Source organism: Triticum aestivum, chromosome 1B (genome assembly GCF_018294505.1).
Source record: "Triticum aestivum cultivar Chinese Spring chromosome 1B, IWGSC CS RefSeq v2.1, whole genome shotgun sequence".
In the NCBI taxonomy this organism is placed as follows: domain Eukaryota; kingdom Viridiplantae; phylum Streptophyta; class Magnoliopsida; order Poales; family Poaceae; genus Triticum; species Triticum aestivum.
The window spans coordinates 233646463-233659492 of NC_057795.1; positions in this window are offsets into that span (position 1 = coordinate 233646463).

Below are 13030 nucleotides of genomic sequence, written 5' to 3' on the forward strand. Positions count from 1 at the left end.
ATTCGCAGGGAAGGGAAGGAGGCTTAACGCTTTCGCCATCGACGAGGGGGGGAATCCACTACCGGTGCAGCTCTTCTCTTTCACCTAGCGGCGGCGCGGGAGGGCCTCCGACCCCTTCTTGTTTGCTGCCATACATAGTGTGGACCGAATAGCCTCCGGTCGCCCACCGAACCATACCCCAAGAACCTTAAGGTGTAATTTACTTATTCCACGTGCATTGTTCTAGCTGCATGTGGAATTTTTCCGCTTCTGCACTCGAATCTAGGTGTTGGATCAAATAGCAAAGTAGTGGGGAAAGTTGTATAGCATGAATCTAGGACGTGGTTCAAAGAGGAAAGGAATGGGGGAATGTTGTATAGCATGAATCTAAGACGTGGTTCAAAGAGGAAAGGAATGGGGAAAAGTAGTGAGAAAAGTTATATAGGATGAATCTAGGACGTGGTTCAAAGAGGAAAGGAAGGGGCGAAAGTACTAGTATAGACTGGCTATACAGCACCTACGTTGGTCGATAAGGGAAAACAATGACAAACGCAGTACGCACATCTATAACAAACTGATATTTTGTTTTGGTGGACAATGCTGTAGAGTTTGAGCAGGACTAGATTTGTTGCGCTCACATACGGAAAGGTGTCTAAAGATAACAAAACTGGGACCAACAAAAAGATGCTCCTTGGTTGTTTGTTCTTTGTTGCAATAGACTTTGCATCACCCCTTCATACATCAGTAGATGCACATGGTGCTGGTGCATTGACTTTCCCGTGCAACTCTTTAGTTGTTGTTAATCTAAGGCCCTGTTTGGTTAAAAACACCCTAGTTCCTACCTTCTTGGTTCCAGGGACTAAACATGGAGTAGAGGTTATTTGAATAACATGCTAAAAGACCATGTTACCCCTAGTAATGAACTAATAGAGACAAAGTGCGATGCGGGGCAGGGGCAACTGTTGGAAAATGTCCCAAAAATAAATGGTATCTTCTTCTGCAACAGTAGATAGCAACAGATGGTTCTGGAGAAGTGCTTGATCTCTATGCTCTACATAATAAGCCTCCTGATTTCAAACATATGATTGAGCTTTGCCATAACTATTGGTGTTGTGCTATTGTTTAGATATTGTCATGAGAATGTGGTATTGTCCTTGAGAAGTGCTTCAACTGTGTTGTTTTAAATATTTCCTTTCCTTTTTGAGGAAACAGGGATGCTAGCATTTAGTTGTCCTCTTGTCTTTTCATAACAGGATCATCCTCCTCTAAACAAGAATATGGAGTACGTGAAGTGACTAGTTCCGATTATGCCAGGATGAAAAAGCCATGTCTATCTTCTCATCAGAAGGAGCACTTGAAGGATGGTTACATCACTCCCCACAAGACCAAACTAACTTCAACTCAGAAGGGCTGACAGATGTCCATTTTTTTGCTGTGTTGCGCAAGTATAATGTACTTCTAGGATTCTTTCTGGTGAGTTACATTTTTTAAAGTGTGCTCTACATGGACCATGACTGCCTATTTAAATTGCCAATTCATTGTAGAGTTTGCTTTATACTAATCATTTTTTTTGTATTTGTGCAAGCAGGGGTGCTCAGCTTGATTTCAATGGGAACTGCACAAAATGTTCATGAACACATTGAATCATTCATTTCCACTACAAGAAAGGAGGTGCCGATAAGTTCAAGGCATTGCAACATCTAAGGGCGAAATCATACAAGCTATGCACGAATATGGTTGACTTTGGTGGAACTGCACAAAAAGAACAGCTGGTTTATTTAGCACGAGGTGCCATGTCAATGTCCGAACTGATGACAAACCCTGCCCATTCCACAATCGTAGGCATTTGATATTCTGGAATGGGAAAACCTTGTCAAAGTTTGCTCATTGATCTACGCAAAAATAAGCATGTGACATTTTGGAATGGGACAACCTTGTAAATTTTTGCTCATTGATGTTAGCAAGAAGACATGCGTTTGATATTTTCGAATGGCACGCCCTTTGCTATCAGCAGCGTCGAATGATTTTTCTTTATTCTTTAGTTGTGAAGTAAATATTGGCTCTGACATGTTAATCGCTGAGATGCATAATCATCGACTGTTTTGAATATTCTCTATGAATTTCCAGGCCAGTGTGTTTGATTGCAATGTATAGGAACGCCAAAAAGGTGCTCAAACTCTTTGTACCCCTCTATTCCTTTTTACTTTGCACATTGTGAAAGTTCATACTTTTTTCTATAAGATTGGTGAAAGTAGAGATACTTTGTCTGCAGACAAAACTTGTATGTAGACTAAAAAGGACCAGAGGGAGTACATGTGAAACTATTGCAAACGAGGTGATCACGCTGGGAATAATGCTAGTACGTATTGTTTTGCATGTTCATCCAATGGCAGTGATACAAGAATACGAACTAATCGAACTAAATTCATTCATACACGGTCGGATTTCATATAAACATGCCGGATTTCATTACATTTCGTACATTCCTCGACTAAAAAGGGGTGCGCTGGAGGTATAACTAACTAACCGAAGCTACCCACCTATGTCCGGCTGAGCCAAACAGAAGCTTCTTCTCCAGAGGACTGAGCTTCAGTGAGTTAACTGCAGGTACAATTGCATAACTGACATGTGGCCCAGATGCCTGTTGGGCCCACGTGTTAGTAAGCCGACTACACTAGCAGTTAAGTATAAGCAGCGTCCTTCTCCAACATAGCTCTCGGACTCCACGTCGCCGCCAAGAAGCTAATCGGCCGTCAATGGTCTACCCGCCTAGCTTGGCTTCAATCGAAGGGTAGCAGCGGTGGCCTTACTTGGACCCGAGAAGCGGCGACCTACCGTGTTCTACTCTTCCTTGTTTTATGTGTGGTGCGGCTGAGGGAGTCCTGGATTAGGGGGTATCCGGACAGCCGGACTCTATACTTCATCTGGACTATTGGAGCGTGAAGATACAAGACTCAAGACTCCGTCCCGTGTCCGGATGGGACTCTCCTTTACGTGGAAGACAAGCTTGGTGATCCGGATATGATATTTTCTTCCTTGTAACCAACTCGGTGTAAACCCTAGCCCTCTCCAGTGTCTATATAAACCGGAGGGGTTGGTCCTTAGAAGGACAATCACAATCACAATCATCATAGGCTAGCTTCTAGGGTTTAGCCTTTACGATCTCGTGGTAGATCTACTCTTGTACTACTCATAACATCAATATCAATCAAGAAGGAAGTAGGATTTTACCTCCATCGAGAGGGCCCGAACCTGGGTAAACATTGTGTCCCTTGCTTCATGTTACCATCAGCCTAAGACGCATAGATCGGGACCCCCTACCCGAGATCCACCGGTTTTGACACTGACATTGGTGCTTTCATTGAGAGTTCCTGTGTGTCGTCGCTGCAAGGCCTGATGGCTCCTTCAATCGTCAACAACGCGGTCCAGGGTGAGTCTTTTCTCCCAGGACAGATCTTCGTGTTCGGCGGCTTCGCACTGCGGGCCAATTCACTTGGCCAATTGGAGCAGATCAACAGCTACACCCCTGGCCACCAAGTGAGGTTCGGAAACCTGAACTACTCGGCTGATATCCACGGAGACTTGATCTTCAACGGATTCGGGCCTGTGCCAGGAGCGCTAGACGGTCACGATGAGCACGGCTTAGACCTGCTGTCGGACAATGCTCGGGATGTCATCCCTACGGTAGACCCTGACGTAAATCAGTAGCAGAACGTGTTGCCTAAGGACGGATGGATGGACTCCCCCCCGCAGGCTGCACACTCATCAGTAGAGACGAAAACAGGCCTCGTCCCCAAAGAAGCCTGTGACACCGGAACCCCGGACTCATATCCGACTGTAGGTTCCAGTCTGCGCTCTCCTGAGCCTGCCGGACCTGGTTGGGCTCATGTAATGGAGTTCACCATACCGGATATCTTCCAACACTCGCCCTTTGGCGATGTGTTGAACTCGTTAAAAGTCTCTCTCTTTGTTAGGAGGCTCGTGGCCGAACTATGTCCGGCTCGAGTGGGAAGTAGGTGATGAAGGAATTTGTTGCCCACCCACCACCCACTTCATTGCCACGGTTGATGATCTAACCGACGTGCTTAACTTCGACTCCGAAGACATTGACGGTATGGACGACAATGTAGGAGAAGAACAGGAACCACCGCTCACGGGGCGGTAGACAACCACCTCCTCATACGATATATATATGGTGGACACTCCGAAAGAAACCAATGGCAATGAGGCAACGGAGGATAACCCATCAGGGAAAAAAGCAAAGCATGGGCGTCGTCGACGCCGCTCCAAGCCCCGACACAGCAATACCGGCCCAGGAGACGAAAACAATCCGGATGGTGCCGAAGAGGAATACAACCCTGATCAGCCTACCTTCGAGCAGGCCGGGCAGGAAGACGGGCAGGTCAGCCCAGATGAACAGGCGATGGACGGATATCCAGAGGAGGACAACTACATGCCCCCTCCGAAGACGAGATTAGCCTCGGCAACGACGAGTTCGGCGTGCCTGAGGAGCCCGTCGAGCAGGAGCGCTTCCAGCATCGGCTCATGGCCACTGCGAGGAGCCTGAAAAAGAAGCATCAGCAACTTCAAGCTGATGAAGACCTCCTCACAGATAGATGGACTGAAGTCCTGGCACCTGAGGAATATTGACTCGAGTGCCACACGGCTGACCGGCCACCTAGTGGCCGGGATAAAACGGCATATCAGGCCGAATACCAGCCCGCACCCCCACGCCAATACACTACAGCCCGGGGTAATAGGCAAGACCTGCAAGATATACTGGAAAACAAAGCAGGACAGCCAACATCGATCTACGGATCGCGGCGGCGTGCCCCAACACGCGACGATGACCGTCACGCTGCATAAACTATCAACAAGTCTGGCCGGGCCGAACAAAGCCACCCAGACCAATTCGAACTGCGTAGCCACATAGCCCGGCACAGAGGCGCCACACACCCCCTCTGCTTCACTGATGAAGTGATGGATCATGAATTCCCAGAAGGGTTCAAACCCGTAAATATCCAATCATACGATGGCATAATAGACCTCGCAGTACGGATCGAAGATTTCCTTCTCCATATTCACATGGCCCGTGGAGACGATCTACACGCCATCAAGTATCTTCCCGTTAAGCTCAAAGGACCCGCCCAGCACTGGCTAAACAGCATGCCGCAAATTCCATTGGCAGTTCGGAAAACCTGGAAGACGCGTTCCTCGACAACTTCTAGGGCACATATGTGCGACCACCGGATGCCGATGACTTGAGCCACATTAATCAATAGCCCGGAGAGTCAGCCAGGAAATTCTGGACTCGGTTCCTAACTAAAAAGAATCAAATAGTCGACTGTCTGGACGCCGAAGCCCTGGCGGCCTTTAAGCATAATATTCGCGACGAGTGGCTCGCCCGGCACCTCGGCCAGGAAAAACCCAAGTCCATGACAGCTCTCACGACACTAATGACCCACTTTTGCGCGGGCGAGGACACCTGGTTGGCTCGCAGCAGCACTACAACATATTCTGGCACTTCGGATGTCTGTGACAATAACGGCAAGCCACGACGCAATAGACATAAGCGATGGAACAACGGCAACTACACGGAAGACACGGCAGTCAACACCGGATCCAGCGGATCTAAATCCGGTCAGCGGAAGAAGTCGTTCAAAAGAAACAATCAAGGACCGTCCAGTCTGGACCGCATACTGGAACGCTCGTGCCAAATTCATGGCACCCCGGACAAGCCAGCCAACCACACTAATAGAGACTTCTGGGTGTTCAAACAGGCCGGTAAAATAAACGCCGAAAACAAGGACAAGGGGCTGCACAGCGATGATGACGAGGAGCCCCGGCGTCCGAACACGGGGGGACAGAAGAAATTTCCTCCCCAGGTGAAAACGGTCAACATGATCTACTCCACCCAGATTCCCAAGCGGGAACGAAAGCGAGCACTATGGGACATCTATGCGATGGAGCCAGTCGCCCCCAAATTCAACCCATGGTCAGCTCGTCCAATCACTTTCAATCGTAGGGATCACCCTACCAGCATCCGTCACGGCGGCTCAGCCGCATTGGTCCTTTAACCAATCATCAAAGGATTGCACCTCACGCGAGTCCTCATGGACGGCGGCAGCAGCCTGAACCTGCTTTATCAGGACACAGTGCGCAAAATGGGCATCAACCCTTCAAGGATCAAGCCCACCAAAACCACCTTTAAAGGTGTAATTCCTGGAGTAGAGGCCCGTTGCACGGGCTCTATAACATTGGAAGTGGTCTTTGGATCTCCGGATAATTTTCGAAGTGAAGAGTTAGTCTTCGATATCGTCCCTTTCCGTAGTGGTTACCACGCACTGCTTGGACAAACCGCATTCGCTAGATTCAATGCGGTACCACACTATGCATACCTCAAGCTCAAGATGCCAGGACCGTGCGGGGTCATAATAGTCAACAGAAACATGGACCGTTCTCTCCGTACAGAAGAGCATACTGAAGCCCTCGCGGCGGAAGTACAATGCAGCCTCCTCCGACAAACCACCAATCCGGCAACGGCAACCTTGAGCACCGTCAAGCGAGTCCGGAACACCCCGCAACAGGATAACCAGGCACGCCAAGAGCGCGACCAGCAGTTCAGCCTCCGCTCAAGCCCTATTAAAGGAGCAGTCGTGCCACGCGTACACAATTACGCACTCAAAATACCATGGGCATAGGCGGAGGCGCAGCAGTGACTCAGTCAATAGTGTGGTATAACCGCAACATACCTTCATAACCCCCCTTTTTATCTTTCAGGACACTGCTGCAGGGCAACCTCTTCAGAAGAGCCGGATTGTCGGACTTACACAGGAGAGAAAACCAAGTAAGCAACAGGCTTTGCGCATAAAAGGAAATACCCAGGTGGAATCTGTTCACGATCGTCGTACCTATTTTATACACCTACATGCAGCCTGCCCTTGGATAGGACATGTTTAATAGTATTATTCATCAATGGGAGATAATATATAGCGTCAACTTATTATTCCTATTTGTGCATTTTTCTTAACAATGTTTATTTAATATTGCATCCGTACACCTTGGTACGTTCAGTTTGCCAGGGGCTTCTTATGGCGCCCCATAATACGGCAAGACAAGTCTGAACACTGTCAACAGTGCGGCACCACGAACTTATAGCACCATATGCATCAGCTGCAAATCACGTCTTGGGTCAATAGTTGGGTTTGCCTGGCTCCCTTGTTTTGGTACCTTACGTTCCATTATATCGGCTAAGGTAGCGCAGGGAGAACTACTGCGATTGTGTCCTGGTTCTTCCGGACGAACACCTCAGGAGAGAAAGCCGAAAACTGACCGGCATGATGCAGCGAGAGCTGGTCGCTGTTCGAGAGGTCTTAAAATCCTTAAAGGTTTTTTCCGCTTTAGGCGAAGAATCGACTTCGTCCAATTTAGGCGTATATAGCGCCCCAATTCGGCCTTCTGAATTCTAGGGGCTTCGTCGAAATTTAAAATTGTAGACTTCTATGGCTAAGTGAAAGTTATAAAGCCGCATAGTCCGATTGCCTTGTTCGCTGCGCCGGATACCTCCTTAAGGGACCAAAAATTTGGATAAAGAGTGTCTGGGTTTTTCCGGGAACACCCCGGTACTAGTTGCATGGGGGCAGAACCCGACAACTGGCCTACTTGGAGAATTCTATAAACAGCCGCACAGAAGGTAAAATTTTAAATCAAAAGTGCTACATAACGCAAGTAACTTCGTCTTTACATTAAAATAATGACAGAAGTACATTTACTCAAGGATCGTATCCATGGTACATTCATCGGCCACGAGACGAGCGCCCTTCATAATGCCATCATAATATTTCTCAGGACAACAATGCTCCTTGCCCTCCGGCGGCCCGTCCTTCACCAGCTTCTCTGCATCCAACTTGCCCCAATGCACCTTCGCACAGGCAAAGGCCCGGCGGGCACCCTCAATGCAAACGGATCGCTTGATCACTTCAAGCCGCGGACAGGCATTTACCATCCGCTTGATCAGGACGAAGTAGCTAGTGGGCAGGGGCTCACCAGGCCACATCCGGACTATAAAATCTTTATAGCCACTTCAGTGGCCCTGTGGAGTTCAACCAACTGCTTCAGTTGGTCACTCAGAGGCGTTGGGTGTCCGGCCCCAGCATACTGGGACTAGAACAGCTTCTCCGTTATGCTCCCCTCCTCGGCATGGTAGAACTCCGTGGCATCCGATATGCTGCGTGGCAGATCTGCGAATGCCCCTAGAGAGCTCCGAATCGGGTAAGTAAAAGAAACGCCTCCTCGACATGCTTGCTTTCCATAAAGAATGTCTTACCCGCCACTATCATCTTGGCCGTATGGATTCCCTGTTGTGCCTTTTCAGTTTCGGCCTTGGCATCTTTAATACTCGCAAGGGCCTTCGCAAGCTCGGCCTCTTTCATCTTAAGATCATGCTCCACAAGGGGCTTAAGTACCCCAAAATACACCAGGGGCTTAAGTACCCCAAAATATGGTGTGATAAGTCCGAACACTTTCACAAGTGCGGCACCCCGAACTTATAGCATTATATGCATCTGCTCTGAATCATGTCTTGGGTCAATAGTTGGGTTTGCCCGGCTCCCATGTTTTGGTACCTTACGTTCCATTATATCGGCTAAGGTAGAGCTGGGAGAACCACTGCGATTCTGCCCCGGTTGAGCTGGGTTAAGCACCTCAGTGGAGAAAGCTAAAACTGACCGTCATGATAGGGCGAGAGCCGGTCGCTGTTCGAGAGGTTTTCGAGTCCCTAAAGACTTATGCTGCTTAGAGCGAGGAGTCCGCTTTGTCCGGCCCAGGCATGGATAGCGTCCCGAACTCGGTCTTCCGAATACTAGGGGCTTCGCCGAAATTTAAAATTATAGAATTCTATGGCTAAGTGAGAGTGTTCAAGAATTATAGTCCGGTTGCCTCGTTCGTTGCATTGAGCGCCTCCCTCGAAGGACCCAAGAATGGTAAAAAGAGCGCTCAAGTTTATCCCAAACACCCCAGCACTCGCGGCATGGGGGCAGAAGCCGACGACTCGCCATCTCTCAAATTTAATAAACGGCCGCACAGAAGGTAATTTTTTAAATTCACAAGCGTTGCTTAGCGCATATGAACAAGTTTTCAAGCGTACACGATAACAAATGCGAGTCTACTAAAAAATTACATCTTTGGAGCATTCACCCGCTATAAGGCGGGCACCCTTCAGGACGCCCGCATAATACATCTCGGGATTGCGATACTCCCTGCCCGGCAGTGGAGCGTCCGTCACAAGCTTCTCAGCGTCCATCTTCCCCCAGTGCACTTTAGCACGGGTAAGGGCCCTACGGGCACCTTCGATATAGACGGAGCGCTTGACGACTTCTATCGATGGACAGGCGTCCACCAGCCGCCTCACCAGCCCGAAGTAGCTCCCAGGCACGGCTTCCTTAGGCCACAGCCGAACTATGAGGCCCTTCATGGCCTGTTCGGCCACCTTATGGAGCTCGACAAGCTGCTTCAGCTGGTCGCTCAAGGGCACCGGGTGTCCGGCCTTAGCATACTGAGACCAGAACACCTTCTCCGTCGAGCTCCCCTCCTCGGCCTGGTAGAATACGGCAGCGTCGGACACACTACGGGGTAGATCTACGAATGCTCCTAGAGGGCTCCGGATTTGGGTAAGTAACAAGTAATTCACTTTCATGTGCTTGCTTTGCATGAAGAATGCCTTACCCACCGCTATCTTCTTCATCGCCTCAATTTCCTGGAGGGCTTTCTGGGCTTCGGCCTTAGCGGCTTTGGCCCTCTCAAGAGCCGAGGCAAGCTCGGACTCTCGAGTCTTTAAGTCACGCTCCAAACCCTCACGTTTTTTCACGAGAGCCTGGAGCTCTTGCCGCACCTCCGCCACCCACGCCTCCTGGTTCTCTCGCTCGGTGCGCTCCGCGGCCGCATTGCTTTCGTCCTTGGACACCGCTTCCTTCAGGGTCGCCACCTTGTTCGTGGCACCTGCAATACTCACGTTATTCCTGTCATTTTTTGCAACCACATCTTTTATATACTTCCATAAGGTATTACTTACCTTCCTTGTCCTCGAGCTGCTTCTTGGCAAGGCCAAGCTCGTTCTCGGACTGCTCGAGGCTCTGCTTCAATGCATTGACCTCCGCAGTCAGTGCGGCAGAGGTCCGCAGCGCAGCCTGCATTCCCCATATTGACATACTTATGTTAGACTCCTGCATACATCTTTTTAGATCCTCAGTTCGGCTTTTCTTTTCGAACACCAAACCGAGCGTCAGGGGCTACTGTCTATGCGGTAATATTTTTACATATCTTAAATACATACCTCAAAGCCTGTTAGAAGGCTGGCACATGCTTCAGTCAGTCCGATCTTGGCAGACTGAACTCTCTAGATCACCACACTCATAACAGTGCGGTGCTCCTCGTCGATGGAGGCGCCGTTAAGCGCCTCCAGCAAATTATCCGGTGCCTCTGGTTGGACGGAGGTCACCGGTGTCGCAGTCTCGCCCTTCTTACAAAGGGGCCGCCAGCCGGACTCCGGAACCACTGAAGGTTCCGGTATAGAGTCCGGCCCGGGGCCGAACTCAGAACCCTTCAGGGTTTGATCCCCCTTGTGCCCGAAGTCTGGGAGGTTGCCTTGCGGCACCTCCGGGACCTCCTCCTCCTGGTTGGGCCCCTTCTGGGACCCAGCTCAGCATCATCCGCAGCGTGAGGAGAGGAGACGGCCGGAAGTGAAGTGCCATTCACGTCCGACAAAGCCAGGGAGCCGCTCGTTGAAGTGTCGAGCCCGTCCTTGGGCGGGCTGCAGGGTTATAGTCTGCGTTAGGAGATTCTATGCGACAAAAGAAACACCATGAGTGATTCTAGTATCCGAACACTTACGATTTCGCCAGGGGCTTAGCCCTCGGTGGCCACTCCTCTTCGTCGTCGTCGGCGTTGGTGGAGTAGTCCGGAGGAAGGGTCCTTCCCTTTTCTTCTCTTCCCCCGCTAGGGGAGAGGCCTCTTTCTCCTCCTCCTCGTCTTCGCGAGAGGAGTCCGCCTCGGAGTCATCGGACGATGAGTCCATTAACACCTGACGCCGGGAACTCTTTCGGGTTCCCGTGGCCTTCTTCTTGGCCTTCTTCGCCGGCACCACGTGAGGTGCCGGAACTAGCAGCCCCGTCAATCGGGCGTCCACTGGGTCTTCTGGCAAGGGAGCCGGACAGTCAACCTGCCCGGACGTCTTTTGCTAGGCCTGTCAAAGGTAGGGGAGTTTAGATCCCGCATAGAGTCAAACTATGGAAAATAAGTGTCCTATAAAGGGTAAAATAGCTTACCTCGCCGGCTTGACGCTGCGAGCTGAATCCGTGATCTTCGGTAGCGGATGCGGTAGCCTCGGCTCCCTTGAACAGCACCTTCCAGGCATCTTTGTACATAGTGTCGAAGAGCTTGCTCAAGGTTTGGTGCTGTGCCGGATCAAACTCCCACAAGCTGAAGGCCCGTTGTTGGCATGGGAGGATCCGGCAGATGAGCATGCCCTGGACTACATTGACGAGATTGAGCTTCTTGTTCACCAAGGTTTTGACGCAGGATTGGAGTCCGGTCAGCTCTTCCGAACTATCCCATGTCAGGACCGTCTCTTTCCAAGAGGTGAGCCATGTAGGGAAGCCAGATCGGAATTCGGGGGCCGCCACCCATTTATGGTCACGCGGCTTGGTGATGTAGGACCACCCCGATTGCCACCCCTTTATGGTCTCCACGAAGGAGCCCTCGAGCCATAAGATGTTGGGCATCTTGCCCACCATGGCACCTTTGCACTCCGCTTGGCGGCCGCCCACTACCTTCGGCTTGACATTGAAGGTCTTCAGCCATAAGCCAAAGTGGGGCTGGATGCAGAGGAAGGCCTCGCACACGACGATGAATGCCGAGATGTTGAGGGCGAAATTCGGGGCCAGATCATGGAAATCCAGGCCGTAGTAGAACATGAGCCCCAGGACGAATGGGTGAAGTGGAAAACCTAATCCGCGGAGGAAGTGGGTGAGGAACACCACCCTCTCATGGGGCCCGGGGGTGGGGATGAGCTGCCCCTTGTCGGGGAGCCGATGCGCGATGTCACTGGACAAGTATGCAGCCTTCCGCAGCCTCTTGATGTGCCCCTCCGTGACGGAGGAGGCCATCCACTTGCCTCCCGCTCCAAACATGGCTGGGGAAGGTTGAGGCGAGATGTGCGGACTTGGGCGCTGGAGCTCGAGTGCACGAAAATGGATAAGCAAAGGAGGAAGAAGGCGTAGGTAAAAAGGTGGATCCTTATCCCCTTATATTGACGGACGAAGCTATGCGTCCCCACCAGCCTGGTAAATCTCGCTTATCCCCAAGCACCGTAATCAATGGCGCGGTTGGGTTACCACGCCCGTATTGATGAGAATCCCGGAATAAGGGGACACGATCTCTTCTTTGACAAGACGTGCCAAGGAAACCGCCTGACTAAACGCGCTGAGGAGGGACAGTAAAAATGATTCGAATAAAGGCTTGGCCGTGGTGTGATGTCATGCCACGGGATATGTCAGCAGATTGAATTTGTCTAAATATTATTCTCTCTATGGTGGTATGTGGAACTTATGTTGCAGAGCCGGACACTATCCTTGTGTTCAAAATCTTCTATGAAGTATTCGGAGGAGGAACCCGCCATGCAATGCCGAAGACAACATGCGCGCCGGACTCGTCGTCATTGAAGTCTGGTTCAGGGGCTACTGAGGGAGTCCTGGATTAGGGGGTGTCCGGATGGCCGGATTATAGCCTTTGGCCGGGCTACTAAGGGAGTCCTGGATTAGGAGGTAGATCCACTCTTGTACTACCCATATCACCAATATCAATCAAGTAGGAGTAGGGTTTTACCTGCACCGAGAGGGCCCGAACCTGGGTAAAAACATCGTGTCCCTTGTCTCCTGTTACCATCCGCCTAGACGCATAGTTCGGGACCCCCTACCCGAGATCCGCCGGTTTTGACACCGACACTCCTATATATACCTACATATCCCCAAACGATCAGAAAAGGAGCCAAAAACCT